This window comes from Bacillus rossius, chromosome 7 (genome assembly GCF_032445375.1).
Source record: "Bacillus rossius redtenbacheri isolate Brsri chromosome 7, Brsri_v3, whole genome shotgun sequence".
NCBI lineage: Eukaryota > Metazoa > Arthropoda > Insecta > Phasmatodea > Bacillidae > Bacillus > Bacillus rossius.
In genome coordinates this window covers 32,670,952-32,687,510 of record NC_086335.1, presented here as the reverse complement: position 1 = coordinate 32,687,510, position 16,559 = coordinate 32,670,952, and positions in this window count along the sequence as shown.

The window sequence follows — 16,559 nt, the reverse complement described above, 5'->3', positions numbered from 1 at the left end:
GTCGTTCAGGCTAGTTGCACATGTGTTTATAGTAAAATAATGAGGAAAAAAATACTTGAACCTTTTATAAAAGGACAAACGCGCATGCAAAGTAAGTGATGTAAGGCTTACAGGGGATTAGGCCTTGCCATCTTGCAATTGAAAATATTTTGATACTGCTTTCATTAGAACTTTATGATAGATTTTTCTTGCCAACATGGCATAGGACTTTGACTTCAACAATTAGACAAAGCTAACACATGAAAACTGGTGCTATTATAACGATAATTGTAGTCGTCCATGTGAATTAATAAGTTATTTCCTCACAGCCTGCTGGTAAATATGTGGTTGCAACAAGGTGAAGAAGGTCTGGGAGATACGATATATGCCCTTACATACCCAAACATTGGGATAAATAGTTTAAAATTACAACTATAGCAAAACAATGGGAAAATCCAAAATTGCAGGGCTTGAAACCCTCTTACCGTACAGTGCCAGGTAGTTTCTGTGGAGTCGCTGCGCAATGCTGCAGTTAATAGTTCCGGTCGTCTTTTTAACACAGTTGACTTACAGTAACAAAAGGGAATGGAAACGGCACCGCGGTATCGCCAGGCAGAGGAACCGTTGGCTTTACGCTTTTGTTTCTCGAGTCCCATTGTCTCCCCACTAATAACGTGCTTCCTGTTGGAGGGGAAAGAAGGGGAAGCGAGACATCGCGCGAAAGAAGAGGAGAAGATAGGGCAGGCATAAGGGGGAAGGAATTGTGGGTGAAGTGCGCAGGGGTGGTAGAAAAACCCTTCTTTATCCCTCTGGCTGTAGTTCAGCTGACGTCATCGCCGGAATGGTCGGCTGGCTCCAATCCGTACCCCTTACCCCGCACTCTTACCACCGTTTCCATTCCTGCTTGCCAGCGCTCCGTGGAAGAAACACGAAATAAATCAGCGAGCCACGGTGAAAAGGATAAAATAGGAAGGGGAAAAATTCAATGCTCGAGTGGAATTCGCTGAGTTGGTCTTTATATATGTATATATATATATGTGTATGTATATATATATATATATATATATATATATATATATATAAATTAAACCTATCTGACAGTTTTTGACAAAAGGAATCTTTCAAAATCTTTCAAGTAGGTGCGATCAATACCCATTGCAATCCTTTTATTTATTCTAACGCAACTCATGCTGAACCCACAGACGTTTAGTGTGAAAAATCATGAAATCGCGGCAACAATGTTTTTTTTTTCTCTTCAAGTAGTGCTGAATGTATTGTAATAAGCTATTAAAACGTAACGTTTTAATAAAAAATAATGCCTTGTGTCTCTTAAATTTTTTTTTTACATTTAATTTATATTATGCTCTCTTAAAAGTTCACTAAACAATACATTCATAGTAAAAAAACTTTATTAAAACAGTTTATTTTATCTAAGCACGTAATTATATACAAATAAGATTTATTGCTGCAATTTTTGCCCCAAACTTATTTCGGTTAGATTTTTTTTTGCGAAAAATAAAGAAATATAGTTTTTTGACAAAAACAAAGGTCAGTTGGAAATGTGTTATCTACCGACCAGAGAACTTACGGTTTACATTATAGACATCAGTTATTTGAAAGCCGAAATGACAATGTTTATTAAAAATAAATAACATATAAATATATTTATATGTCATTAAAAATATTAATATTTTCAACCCAACTCTAGTTTACTCGTGGATGACGATAAATATAGGATTTATCAGGCAAGCATTCTCATGCACGTTGATATTAAGTTAATTTTCAGATATACATGGCTATGAAAACAACTGCCGATGATGCGCACAGCACCTAGCTGCTACACAAGTCACCCTTCTCGTGTAGCTGCAGACACCAGGCTGCTAATAGCCTGGCGCAGGCGGCTAGGGTGGACATGCTTAACTTCACCGCAGCAAATTCACTCTTAAAGAAGGCAGCGAAAAGAAGAAAGCGGTGTCTTTTTGCTGTTTCACCAGCGAATACACTGGCGAATTAAGAATCATGTTCTAAAGCTAAAAATAGCATCACTGTGTAAATCACCATTAAGGGTGTTGTGGTTAACAACAAAAATACTTAAGGGTCGCAGGGTAAACAGTAGGTAACCAGCGACAAGAAAACTTTTTTTTATGATTACAAAGTATGATTATTATTCAACCAAACATCATTACAATAATAACTAGTTTGTTACAAATCATCTTCAGCTTCCTTTGATCGTAAAGGGAGCGTATCATAACCAACGAGTTGTGAATCAGACAAAATATAAAGCATGAATTATTTTCCACAACAACAACATTTTACATTCGTTAGCTACCTTAGAACACAAAGTTTTTCTTAGAGTACAAAATATCTTAATGAGGCTGTCAACAGAAATAGTTATTCAGCCTCAGGCAAAATTTTAAATTCACTTTCAAGATATTGAAATATTCTTTAAAGAATAAATTATCTTGCACAAACCTTCTACACGTGTATCAAAAATTAATACTCATATAACAATAAAAGTTAATCTAGCTTGCAGGGAAAAGCATTGGTTACAATTCAAATGAGTTATATCTTTAAAGTTAACGCGCCGCAAGTTTATATACAGTTACTCTAACTACGGCGTTTCTGGGGCTCTGGCACGAGCCCTAACTTTCTCGACCCTTAAAATGTTCGCAACCGAAATGTGTAGCTCAAGTGGAATTTTTCTACTCGCCTTTGTATAGTCCGTTCTTCGTTCTCTACCTAGTAAGTTCACCATCGTCGGGTAGTCGCGCTCCGGAACTCATACTGACGTGCAACACTAGCGAGAAGCGAGTGGTTCGCTCGCTCAGCTAGTTCCGGAGGATGTGCAGCCCTCGCGAGTAGCGATTGGTTCGCTCGTCCAGCGAGTCCCGGTAAATGTGCAGTATTCGCGAGTAGCGAGTGGTTCGCTCGCTCAGCGAGTCCCGGTAAATGTGCAGTATTCGCGAGTAACGAGTGGTTCGCTCGTCCAGTGAGTCCCGGTAAATGTGCAGTATTCGCGAGTAGCGAGTGGTTCGCTCGCTCAGCGAGTCCCGGTAAATGTGCAGTATTCGCGAGTAGCGAGTGGTTCGCTCGCTCAGCGAGTCCCAGTGGACGTGCAGGACTCGGGATTAACTAATGGTTCACTCGTCTAACGAGTCCCGGTGAATGTGCAGCACTCGCTAGTAGCTATCGCTGCCTTTATGAATCGTTCGATCCTTTTCCTTGCAGAGTAACTCGCCCAGCTATTCCCAGTGGATGAAGCTCACGCCTGGATACTTTCACAATACTATTCGCTTTGCTCTGGTAACCTTTCCAGCGACCAGCACAGATTCAGTCTGCTCGCACTCGTCTGCCGAGCGGCCGAGCCGAAACTACTAAAGCGAGTCATTAGCCAACCTCTCCATACTTGTCCGACTTCCCTCTCAATACTCGCCACGTTGAATGCATGTGTTGACTGCACTGGTGATCTTCTTATACCGGAGGTTACGCCACACTCGCTCGCACGCCCAGCGAGTGTCTTTGTTTTCCTCGTGCCTCACTCGCTGCACCCAGCGTAGACCGGTCTATGGTAGACTTGCTGACATGACACGTTTTACAACTCGTAGCCTTGTCGTCCTCAATCCCTTAGTCGCCAAGCAGAGTGTCCTATATCAACTCATGTCCCGAACTGTATGAATGCTTGGGCGGCAACACACACACACACACACACACACGAGAAGCGACGCTCGCTGGTGCTTGTAGTGCGGTATCGCCTCTAAGCGCAAGACTGTGGACTAGAGCGCTTTTGACAACTATGAAATTTAAATGTTAACAATTGTAACCTTTACCTGAGGGTTCGAATAAAAACTAACTAATAAATAGGGACCGGAAAAATTCGCGGGTTCAATGCCCTGTAGGATGAACTCCATAGTTATACATACGTACACTCGGTCAAATGTCACCCACTCATTGGCTGCTGTCTTGTGAAACGTCCCAACGTAGCAGCCTGTGATTCGATAAAGCTTTGGTTTGGTGTTTCTAATTGGCCCAGAGTCATCCAGGTGAGTTGCGAGCCAATAGCAGAGGCAGCACTGAGGTATAACTGTTTGTATTTTAGCCTATCGCGAAATGAATTCGCGAATTTTTCCGGTCTCTACTAACAAATCACTCCGAAACAGGGAAAACCACGTGTTGTCGCGAACACTTCCGGTCGGGTTACTGTTGGTTGGTCACAGTCACGGGCGGCACCAGGATTAATTTTTGGGTAGGCCCGGACTATACCGCAGGAACATATGCGAAGTTTTGGGAGCCCTGACTCTACCTGGGGGTGTCTGGCCCCTGCGTCAGAGGGTGGTCCGGGGAATTTTTTAAAATTCAGATGCCAAATGGTATGTTTTGTGTCTTTCTGAAGGTAATTTAGTTTTAATAAAAACCTAATTTTATGTCAACAAAATACACATTAATAACCATAAAGAACACACAATTAATTGTTAGGATTAAACTTGTGTTAATATAAGGTGAATAATTCAACACAACCCGTACGTTAATGTAAAATGTTACAAATATGCAGGTGAAGGTATAGTTTCATTAAATTGCAAACTGTCTTTCTTAGAAGGGCAGGCGATTACTGTTTGTAATGAAAGTAACATTTAAATTACTTATAATTCTAAAAAATAAACCTAACGTTTAATATGAACTGTGTATTTTTATAAAAAAGTATTATTTACAATTTTCAGTTTTCATAATGTTGGGTAGGCCCGGGTCTAACCGGCCTACCAACTTGAACCACCAATGGTTACAGGTTAATCAGTAATAAACAAGAAAATGGCTTATTTTCTGGATCTTACCACCTCAGTAGCAAAATTTATCATTAATTAATGCATGATGAATTAGTGTAACGCTAAATAAGGTCATTACAAATTATTTCAAAATATAGTGAAGAGAGCTTAGAAAACTAACTCTAAATTACTCCACTTAATTCAGTCACCATGAGTTATCAAAACTTGGAGGAACACCATGCTTGCAAAAAATATTTATTCCCGAGTACCATGTTATTTCATAATACCTCGGGGCGGGCATCGAAAAAGTTAAGTTGGCCGAGCTGGCAAGTGGATGAAAAACAGCTAAGTCCAGCTTTAGTCCCGCTGCGCTGCGCCGCTCCCCCCCCCCCCCCCCACCCTAAATGGATACAAAATACCAAAGTCCAAATTTGAGCGGGCCCTAAAAAACTTCTACACCCAGTTCAGTTAGTTCATAAATAGGGGCAGGTATTTTCGCGAAAAGATCTGAACGCCTATTAGACTGCAAACAAGGTATACCCGCAACTGTAGTTTCTTCCTTGTGATTGGCGTCCGTCTGCGAGAGAAGTCGTTGCCTTATTTGACCAAGTCATTCCGAACGCTTTTGCTTCCGTATTGAATTATTGTGATTGGTGTTGTAATAATCGACATGTAACTGAAAGAAAATCACCCAATAACGGAACACAGACAATGCTACAGTGTTTTAACTTTTAGCTAGTCTCGAAATCTTTTCGCGAAATCTGCATCAAAAGTTTCTTGATACGTAGGTGAAATGCGTGTGCAGAAACACAGATAAAGTAATGAAAATACCCAGAGTTTTTTTGTGCACGCTAAAATAAGTTCACAAAGGCTTCATGAAGTGTTCGTCTAGGGTAGCGAGTCGGTCACCTTGCCTCACAATGACGCAACAGGTGGTTGCAGGCTCGCTTACCCTAAGCAGTTCGCGCGCCAGTTCAAATGCGGAGATGTCTTGTGGTCTCGCAACACTTGATGGGCCCTCCTAGTCGGGAGTGTATTACGTGTTAGTGAGGCGGGATGATAAGCGCGACGCTCGCTGGTGCTTCCAGCGCGGTATAGCCTCTAAGCGCAAGTCTCTGAATTTGCGCTCATTCGTATCGTCGTCACAGGATAACTGTGAAATTTGAGCGGTGACCGTAACATTATATGGCGGAGAAATGAAGATAAAGGTGTTATGCAAGCCCCTTAAGTAGGCCTACTTTCAAGAATCTGTACCGGTTGTCTTAAGCCTAAAAATTATCCTGAAAACACGCCTTTTAACTCTTCTAAAATTATAGATTAAAAACTTAATCTGGAAACCAATATACTTACCGGCCCTCAGTGAACTGTTATATGCTTTTCGTAAACAGACCCCACTCGGATATCTTGAGTAGTTTGTTCCCTGAAGCTCTGCGCATCCTGTGTGTGACCAGGTAGGCGGGGTAGCTTGTCCCTACATTGGGACAGCGGAGTTACGTAAGGGAGCTGTGCCGTGCGCCACAGTGACACCCGAGATTTACCTGGCTCGCGCGGGAGAACTAATCAGTCACCTAATCCCCGGCGGTGGAAGGGCCGACGGAAGGGCCACTGGAAGGGCTTCGCCAGGGCGAGATGACGCGTTTCAGATATACATGCCCACTGCTCACCTTCGAGTTCTCTCGTGCTGCGCGTTCTCAAGCTAGCACTACTGGCTAGTCACCTACACTGGTGAAAATTTCCAACTTCAATTGACGACGCACACTGTTCACTAGCTATCCAGGGATAATTTGTAAGCAAGCTCACATATCCCCGTTAATTAACGGGCAAATGAACTTGCCTACGTCAAGTGAGAACGAAGAATCATTTGACATTCTTCATGTGTGCAACAGAACACAGAATTAGAAATTTAGGATCTTGTTACGTTTCTGCTAAGAACCAATCGTCTGAGACTAGGAAAAGCTCTTCGTTTAAAGGTTGTTTGTCCCGTTACAGGTTATTATTTCATATTTACTTCCCACACGGTTTAACTTGTCAACTTTTTGAATGGCTGAACTTCACAAAATGAAAAAAAAAATTACACGTATGTCGCATAGTTTTTACATAATTAGCTTGAATTTTTCAAATTTTAATGTTTTTGGCAGTATGGATAAGTAAAATGAAATGGAATATAAAACTGGAACTTTTTAGGTTTAAAGTCAACTTTACTGGCTGCTATGTGATATGAAAAGTTATTTAAATTTACCATGGCTTTTAAAATCATTATTATTTTAATAGGGTTTAAAATCTTAAAATAAAATTAAATACATTTTTCGGTAAGAATTTTAAACCACAAATCCAAAAATTTAAGAACACAAGTACAAACAAATATCGAGCACCCCACTCCTGAGCGAAGACAGTCATCGCCTCGACAGTCTGTACAAAAGTTTCACTTCCGAATATTTTAAGCCGGTATTTCGACACTAAAATAAGGTTGAATGTGTTGAATATGCCACACCTGTTCCATAATCGTGTTCTTAGTGCAGTCAGACATTTCTAGGGAATGCATTTTGGTGTCCTATCCGTTGCCGATCTGTTGCCCAAATTCAACGGATGCGCAGAGCTCACTGTTTAGTTGATTTCGTCCAGATGGTGGACTCGCGTTTGGCGTCATGATCTTGTACATATTCAAATTCGTGAATATCGGGGTAAGTGCCAACCGCCTTGGTGTGGCAAATGAAATTTTACAATAGGCAAACTATACTGGAATGCATTTTGTACTCTTTAATGGTCATAACAATAATTCATCTCAATTTAAAAAGTACTTTTTATTTTAGTACTATTAAATTCGTGCGACGGTGCTGCCATCTCTTGGATGGTTACTAGAATGCGTTGGAACCAGTTTCTAGCCTCGCACACAGAACTGTTTATTATAAAAGAAGAACCGATTTGATACCTTAATGGGATACGGTTTAGACGAGTTAGGTAACGGTTGTATCCCAACAAGGCAGTGCTTAATTCGCCACCTTACCCGAACGTCTTGGAATACCGCCCTCGGAGTTGGTCGACCACGTAGCACGTAGCTCGAAGCATCAGTGATGGATGTGGTCCCTCCATGCACGCGACTTCAGACGCCGGGAAGGAGGGCTGTCGGCGCGTCGTTCTCCGGCGTCGCGACGCCACGGCGCCAGAGTCGCTCGTGACTGCAGGAAGACGCGATAGAGGGAAAGCGAACTCGCAACAGCGGGCGCCGACGGCACATATCTTCCGCGGAATGGGACGCCGAGACCCCCGATACGCCTTGGGGCCGGGGGGAGGAAGATGTGCGCGCGATCTTGGGCAAGGGGGGGTCGGGGACGAATGGGATTGCGATACACGTCTTGCGCCGTCGAATTGGCTCGTATGTCTCCCGCCGGCGCCCCTCCCCCACCCCCCGGCAGCGTGCGTGCGCGTCGCAGATCGGGAGATATTGTTTATTGGCCGGGCGGAGGTCGCGTCGCCTGCACACTCCACGGCCTCCCAGCGGAGCCGGGGCGAGATCCCGTCCTCGACTCGTCCCGCTGCAGTCGACCGTCTCCCCGGACTTCGCCCGCGCCCCTCGCAACTGCTCATGTTTTAGTTACCTTAGTGGCACTCGCCGGTGGAGTCATTTTGACAAGCGAGACAGCGTGAGTCTTAAATACGTTTACATTGCATTAATTTGACTTGATGTAAGCTTTTGGACATACGCCATTGCTAAGCAATGGCGTATGTCCAAAAGCTTACATCAAGTTAATGCACTCCCATTGCACAAATCTTTCAAAGATAATATGCATTAATTTACACTAAATTATACAGAAATATGAACTTTAGTAAGAGCACAATGTATAAAACTATTTCGAGAATGTTTGAACTAACCAATCAGGTAAGCTGCAAATTAATTAATTTATCAGTTTTCTGTATCCTTTAACTTGTTCTAAAAATATTACAATTCCTATCTAACTTTCAAATACGCAGCGAACTTCCGGAACCTTAACAAAAAAAAATTCCTGCTGTCAGTATCAAGTTTTAACAAAGTAGGAACTCTACTAAGTTGTCGGTTTGTAGATCAAAATAATTCCTACGCGAGAGACCTTATCGTTAAGGCCCCAACCAAATAGATTTTAATTTAACTTCCAGTCTACCCTGGAAAACATCTGTGCATTTCTGATCCTTGAGTGATTGGACCATTGTTATTCTGAAACGCACTACGAATTGTAAATATTGAACTCTTAACTTCGCAAATTCCACGTGGTTATTACATATGCGGCAAACGATTTAAATCGTACTATAGCTCGTGTATTTGCAGAATTGGTAGTCCAACATTCCTATCCCATCGAGTTGTATTTGAAAAGCGGGCCAGATTCCACAGACCTTAAGGGGTGGTAAAATTTTCATAGGCTGTCACCTGGGCTATACCCAGATCTTTCTCTTTCAACAATTTATAGATACAGGAAACAATATGCTTCGGTGATTAGTTAAATATTAATCTAAATGACTCTGAGAATGTCTCACAAGTTAGGAGAAAATGAACAAGTGGCATTCACCCGACTACAACTTAAGACTGCGGGTTCTATCCTTGCAAACATATAATTTTTACAGTTTCTACTACTTTGAATTCGCGCGACCAATATCTTTTCGTCTTAAAACCCGTACAAGATTAATCATTGTCCAACAGAAGTTTTATTTGTAGGGTAGAATAGTGATGAATTATACTGCGAAATAGTAAGTGTCTAATACATTCTAAAGGTAAGTGATATAATTTTAATAAATAAAACACGTAGTTCATATGCTTATAAAGGCGATGTATGACTGTTAACGTTTTCAATATAACAAGCCGGAAAGAAGTTACTTTCTTATTTCTGCAGTAGCTAGAATAAAATAACATAATGAATACCTACCTGTAACTTTTTTTGCTTAGTGTCGTATTATCGGCAGATTGCGATGTAAAAAATGAGGAAAATTATCTGACCAAGTATTTCGGTACTTTACAGAGATGTGTATCAACTAACCTCGGAAACGAGCAAAATCACGTGTTCTGATGTTGCAAATAACTCATAATACAAAACTTTGACACGTAATTTAACTCAGAAGTCTTAAAAAAAAAAAAAACCGACCGTGTTAAATATTCAAAAATTGTGTTTGAAACTACATTTATTGACGCGAATCACACATAGTTTCCAAACTCGCCGCTAGAATTCACTGCCAGACTATTGAATCATGCGATGTGCAGAGCTAAAGGTAAATTATATAATGAAACGGCTCCGATACAAGCGAAAAAGACTTGAAAATATTATTACGAGTATAATGAGGGGAACTGAGTTAGTAAAGGATAGACCAATTAAGTTTTATTACAGTTTTATTAAATACTAATATCTACATTACGAATAAAAATTGTACCTAAAATGTCTGATCACCTATCATTTGCACCTAAAAACGTTTATTCGCAAGTCACTCAATGTCTGTCAAGTTCCACAGTTCACACTCCTCACTGGAGCTAGACTCAACAGTGGTTCGCCCTTTACCTCGCGCCCGTTTTCTAACACATAGTCTCGCACCACTCAGTCGCACTCGCACGGTCTCGTCTCTCCTCGTCGCACCGCTCTCGAAGGAGGCTCTCACCCTCTTGGCCGATGCCGCACCTCCCTTCACTTGCGGAATTCTCCAAACTCTCGGAACTCGCCCGGAACTCTCGCAGAGGCCGCAGTCGACGCTTGTATACCCGTGGCGCCCTTCTCGAAGGGACGAGAGCGGCTGAAACGTGTCGCGTCATCCCAGGCCAACCGAACGCCCGAAACACCCAGAACAGCGACGCTTATTCACGCCACTCCTCGCGGCGGCCTCTGTAAGCCCGGAATTCCCAGGCCGCTAAAGTTGACGATATCCCGAAGCGGGATGGTGCGCAGGGGGTTAAAAAAGGGGGGGGGGAGGTAGCGAGGACCCTTGCAATCCGGCCAGGCACGCGTGGCGTGCCTTACGTCAATGGACGGCGCGTGACGTCAGTGGCCGTGCGGGGCCGCCAACCAGCTCCGAACCTGGCGCGCGTCGTGGTCCAGACGGCGTTCGTAACACTGTACTAAAGCCCGGCTTTGGACTTGATTTCCGACAAAGAATTCCATTAGAAAAAATGCCCGTCTTGTTAAAAATTCACTGAACAGTTAATACTATAAGTTTTCCCTTTGTAATTATGATATTTGGATCGCGTCATCCGCCACAGACGGCAGCACCGTGGTTACAAATTTCCGTTCCGATCGACTTCCGGTCCATTCACGAAATTAAAAACTTCCAAATGCCGTTTACCGAGGTGCTTACGTGTTACACATCGGGAACTCTCTGTCGTCTCCGCGCGCGCCGACGCACCCCGGGGGAACCGCGACCACGGAGGTGGATGACGTCATGACGCGGCTGAAGGACCGGGACGTGAGCGCGGTGGTGCGCACCTCTAACTGCATGTCTTAGACGAGGGGAGCGGTGAGCCGGGACCCGCGTCGACATCTCACAAGCCTGCATCGAACTAATTCAATTTCACCAGCTCGTGAAAATACTTTTATCACGACGTGTTCCACAAACGCACGCTTGCAAAACTAGTACTAGCAAGCGAATTTTCACATGTTTACAATTGAATTACTAGCAAGGCTACTAAATAAAACACCCTGAGGCATTGACAACTATAGTTTGAAAACTTGTACCGGATATATTACATCTATAAGTTAAATAATAATTCGCCTAAAATTATGAGATGGTTTACTTCTTTTATGGGATTAAAGAAAAATAAATTTACTTAGATATTAATCAAATTTATGCTGAAACTAAACTATAACTGAACTGTTATCAGTATACATTAGTTGAGGTTATGTTGCCAGATCTCGTTGGATACGAGTGTACCAAATGCACTTGTCACACACAACTAGATCGTTTGCTTGTTAGTGAAAATTTTTGTAAATCTACGGGAATCGCCTGTTCGAAACAACTTGTGATTACGAGAGCTTTTTTTTTTTTAAAGCAAATGTTAATAAACGGACTTTTTCCTTTGTAAAAGAGACCCCTGTACTCGCTGGAGTGTTGGAGGGACCGGTGTACTTCAGGAGAGAGAGAGAGAGAGAGAGAGAGAGAGAGAGAGAGAGTCATCACGAACGCTTTGTGGCCGAGCGTGTTCTGAGTGACGCTCATGAAGCAAGGATTCAGACCGGCGATGGCTCTTTTCGTGAACAACATACTTTGTTTATGCAGGTGTACCAGGAGACACTGCACGTCTGTTCACCTTACGAGTGACGGGCAGTCAAAAACTATGAATCCTCTTCGTGTGCGAGTTGAGAACTTACCAATTTTCATATTGACTACACAATCTGCATACTTAACTTACTGTACTTTTATCTTTACTCTCAGATATTTAACTTTTAAATATTGTCCTATTGAACAAGAATAGTTGGGACGAATTTTTCTGTACATTTAATTGCTCATGAAGTGTATAAATGTATTTGTTTCCGTAGTTTTAAAATCATGAGTCAAGATGAGCTACACTTAAAAATAGGTGAAACGTAGAAATTTATATAGAAAGACTTGCCATACAACTTTAAAAAAAAATAATTGCTCTTTTAAATCTTTACTGGAAAGAGAAATTTTTCTGAAATATAATAAGACCTCTGAACATGTTAATTCAATAGTATGAAGGTATTTTTGCAGGGGCAACTGTTACGATAGGGGGTGTGATAACGGTTTTCAGAGTTTTTTGAATGGTTTTTCGCAATAGACAACACTGATTAAGAATTTTTTTTTGAGAAACACCAGTTATTTGTACCCTGTATGTCATAATAAACCTCAATAACAGACAAAAAAGGATGAAAATGAACACACAGAAAAAAGCCAAAATCAGCTAATGGCCAAAAGTTAAAAACATAGACAGAAAAGAATATTCCGTGGAAGTAATTCATTAGAAAAAATATTACAGCACAGATCGGCACAGTGGTCTGACAACGACCAGTCATTAGCAACAAGAACAGTGAAAAGAGACAAATAACGACCTTGGGCATCATAGCGGCAAACGGAAGAATCCAGAGATTATACTAAAGTAAATGTGGACAACACAACGACAATACAAAGACGCACAGGCAAACCCAGGGATGTGACAAAACAGATATTCTAGACACAACTACAAAAACACAGACGAACACAGTAGGTGTCCTACACATTGGAAAAAAAAATTATGTACTTTTATAAAATATATCTTTGGAAACCAGTTACCAAGAAATACTTTAAAATACTAAAATAAAAATATTGTAAATTTGTACAACACAGGCTATAATTATTTTTCGCATATATATACACGTTTTATGAAATAATACTGATAATTTCTTACGAAAATTGGCCCATAATTTTATATTTTAATTTATATTCATTCAAGCATAAATTTTCTAAACAATGGAAAAAAAATCGAATAATAAATAATATGAATTTATGTTGTTGTATTATGCTTATTACGTGCGCAGTTAATTCCGGTAAGCTATTCAGTGAACGGTTTACAAATATTGAAGGTACTGAGACAACACAAATCATAAATGTCCGGGTAAGAATCCTAGCCCAGTATTACTGCGAACACTATTTTTCAGTGATTCAGTTGTTTTCATTCAAAAGTACAGATTTATAAATACATATCTGTACTTTAACATAAATATTTCTGTTCGCTTTCAAAAAAAAATACGGTGCAAGACAAATTTTTTTGCGACGTTTCGGAAAATCAGATCAGTACCTACTCACCCTTAGCCACAGGTGTTGGACGTTTCAACTGTGGAATGGGTTTTACGTGCACAGCCATATAATGGTTGACACTAACGTTCACATCATCGTTGTAATATTTTTTTCCTCTACCGTTCCCTGATGAACGGTCGGCGCCACAAAGGCAAAGTAACTAAGTGCTAGGCGCGGCGCGGGGACGGAAATAGCTGTGGGAGGGACACAGGCGCGGAAAGAAGGACTGCGCTCGGAAAATAGGCGTGAAGGGAAGAAATTGGTGTAAAATTAGACTCACTTCGCGAGCAGGCCGCCTGCAGCCGAAAGGGATGGAGAGGGGGAGAATACAATAATACACTAGCGAGGGGTTGGCGGGCGGGGAGTCCTCTTGGAAGGAGCCGCTCGCGCGCGGGGCGGTGATTGGATGTCTGAGCCAGCGCCGGAGATGCGCCGAGAGAAATGTAGCACTCTAACGCGCCTTTGCGGGGCTTGCACGACCCACGGAAATGTTCACGAAGCGCAAGAAGGATAACATCACACACACTAAATAAGGTCTTCTTTGATTTAAAACAATATATTGGACGTGCGTAACTGCAGTTTCGCACTGTTGGTCATGAAAAAAAATTCGTGAAAGCAAATTAAGAATCAAAAATTTAAAAAAAAAACACAAACCCACAGAATAGCTTGGCTTCTGGGTTGTAGCCGCGTCCTTGGTGAATTATCCGCCAAGGACGCGGCTACAACCCAGAAGCCAAGCTACTTCAGACAATGGCCGTGAAAGCCTGCGAACATTAAACCCACAGAGAACAAGCTAAAATCAAACATGATGTCAAAGAGTTGTACCCAACGATGAAACTAAAAAGGTTATCATAGACAACACGACGACTACAGCACAGACAAACACATTCAAACTTAAATATCAGACAGCACAATAATTTCGTGGGAGGAATTTTGTAATGAAAAAATAATAATAATAACAGCACAGACGTACACATGGGGTTAACAACGACGAGGCAGCTTTAACAATAACAGCTAATTCAAGTACACAACAAAACCTGGACAATACAGCAAATATTGGAACACAATGGTGAAGATAAGCAGATATTATAGACAAAACAACGAGGACAACACCAAAAGAACACAGTAGGTTTCCTATGACGAAACAGTTGCGACGTTTCGGGAACTAGCACATGTTCCCGTCATCAGGCACTGCATTAAATCAAAATTTCCCAATGCATAATTCATTTAAATAACGTAAAGTCTACGTTAGTTACGCAAATCGATTTAATAACTACTCCATTAGATTTATTTGGTAAGTATCAAACCGATTTACGCATAAATATGTCTTACATAGCTGTTATCCGAAAATTCTCTCTTTGATCAGATACTAACCCATGAATGTATGCTATAATTAAGTTTCGCTCGAAAGTATCGGCTATATAATTACACATAATGTTCTTGATTTTATATTCCCCAGAAAAACAAATCTATCTCTTACATTCAGTGTTAACATTTTAGTCCTAGGCGATTATTGTGCATAAATCAAATATAGTCCTAAAGTTTAAATTTATATATTATTTTAAATCCGGTTGGGCTGTAGAGTTGTGTTTCATATGCATATTTATTAAACGGTGTATTTCTTGTTGTTTCTAGAGCTTGGTTCTTCGTTTAACTATTCACATACACATTGTCCGCTTATTGTAAAAGTCATTAATGTTTTCAAAATAAATATTGTATTTTATGTTAGTTACGTCTTGTTCATTTAATATAATACTTATATTTATTTGGTTATTCAACAACTGGGTTACAAATAATTAATTAAAATATTTGATATCAGTTATAAGTATTCCTCCCATGGAGTTAGGAATCGTCAGGAGACGACATGCCGTGACGTAGTCAAAGTCACTTTTTAAACTCATATTCGCCTTATTGTTCCGCCCAAAACATTGTGGAGATAGTGATAGATAACGTCTGATGACAGTTAGTGTGAATTATAATATCCAAAATTAAAAATAAAACAGTAACTTTGATAAGAACTTCATCTAACACTGGTTCTACACTGAAAAAACGATACTTCTGTAAATTTTTAGTGTGTCTAACCAACATGGCGCAACAATTAGATAGAAAAAAAAACGTACACACACTGACTATGTAATCATGCAGCTGTGGCCACCCCCTGATTCCTCCTTAAAATTTGGAATTTACATAGGGGAAAAAAAAACATAATCACGACGGCTAGTGGAAAAAGAGTTGCGTGAAATACACTCAATAATTTAAAATGAAATGATACCCAACTCAGATGCACCGTTCTTGTAAGCACAGTTGGTCGTGCGCGAGGTAAGGAAGTCGCAAAACTTTTTATTTAAAGACGGTTCCTCTTTAAAGGTGCGCGGGAAACGCGACTCGGAAAGGTATTCACTTGCTGGCGCAGGGTCATCGCGATCGGGGGCTCGGATCTCCATGGGTCGAGCCGCTGGTCGATAAGTTCTCCGGCAACCCCACGGGGCTCGAGACGCTGATGGCTGGGGCGTCTCCCGCCCGAATGGACGTCCTTCGGGGGAGTGCAGCCCGAAGGAGCAGCGCGCGCGCGCGCTTGAAAAATCGGCGCCATTTCCCTCGCGCGACTATCTCTCTCTCCGCGACGACGGGGCGACGACCTCCCCTAAGGGACGTCGCGCGACCCCGCAGGCCACCGGGGAAGGGTTGAGGAAGGGGAGCGGAGGGAAGATTCGGGCGCTAAGCGCTACAATCTGTCTCCCATCGAGAGCTACTCAATTTCCTGCTCGCCTAGGGGGGCCGACCTCTGTTCCGGCGACGTACATCTCCCGGGTTTGTCGCCCCGTGTGTCGACCCTAGAGATCGCGGGAGAAACCCCAACAAAGGAAAGACCCGCGCAGGCAGCGACGTCGCAAGTCTAACTCATCCCGCACCTGTTGTGAACTCTCTTTCCAATTCCCGTGAACGAATAATTTTTTTTTTTTTTACTGAAACGTAAACGTCACAAAAAAAAATTTCGAAAACACGTATCTACTTTTCGTTGTTATAATATTGCTTTGGGAGACAAGAATGAACCCTAGCAAAGCTACACGAAGCATTCATTCTTTG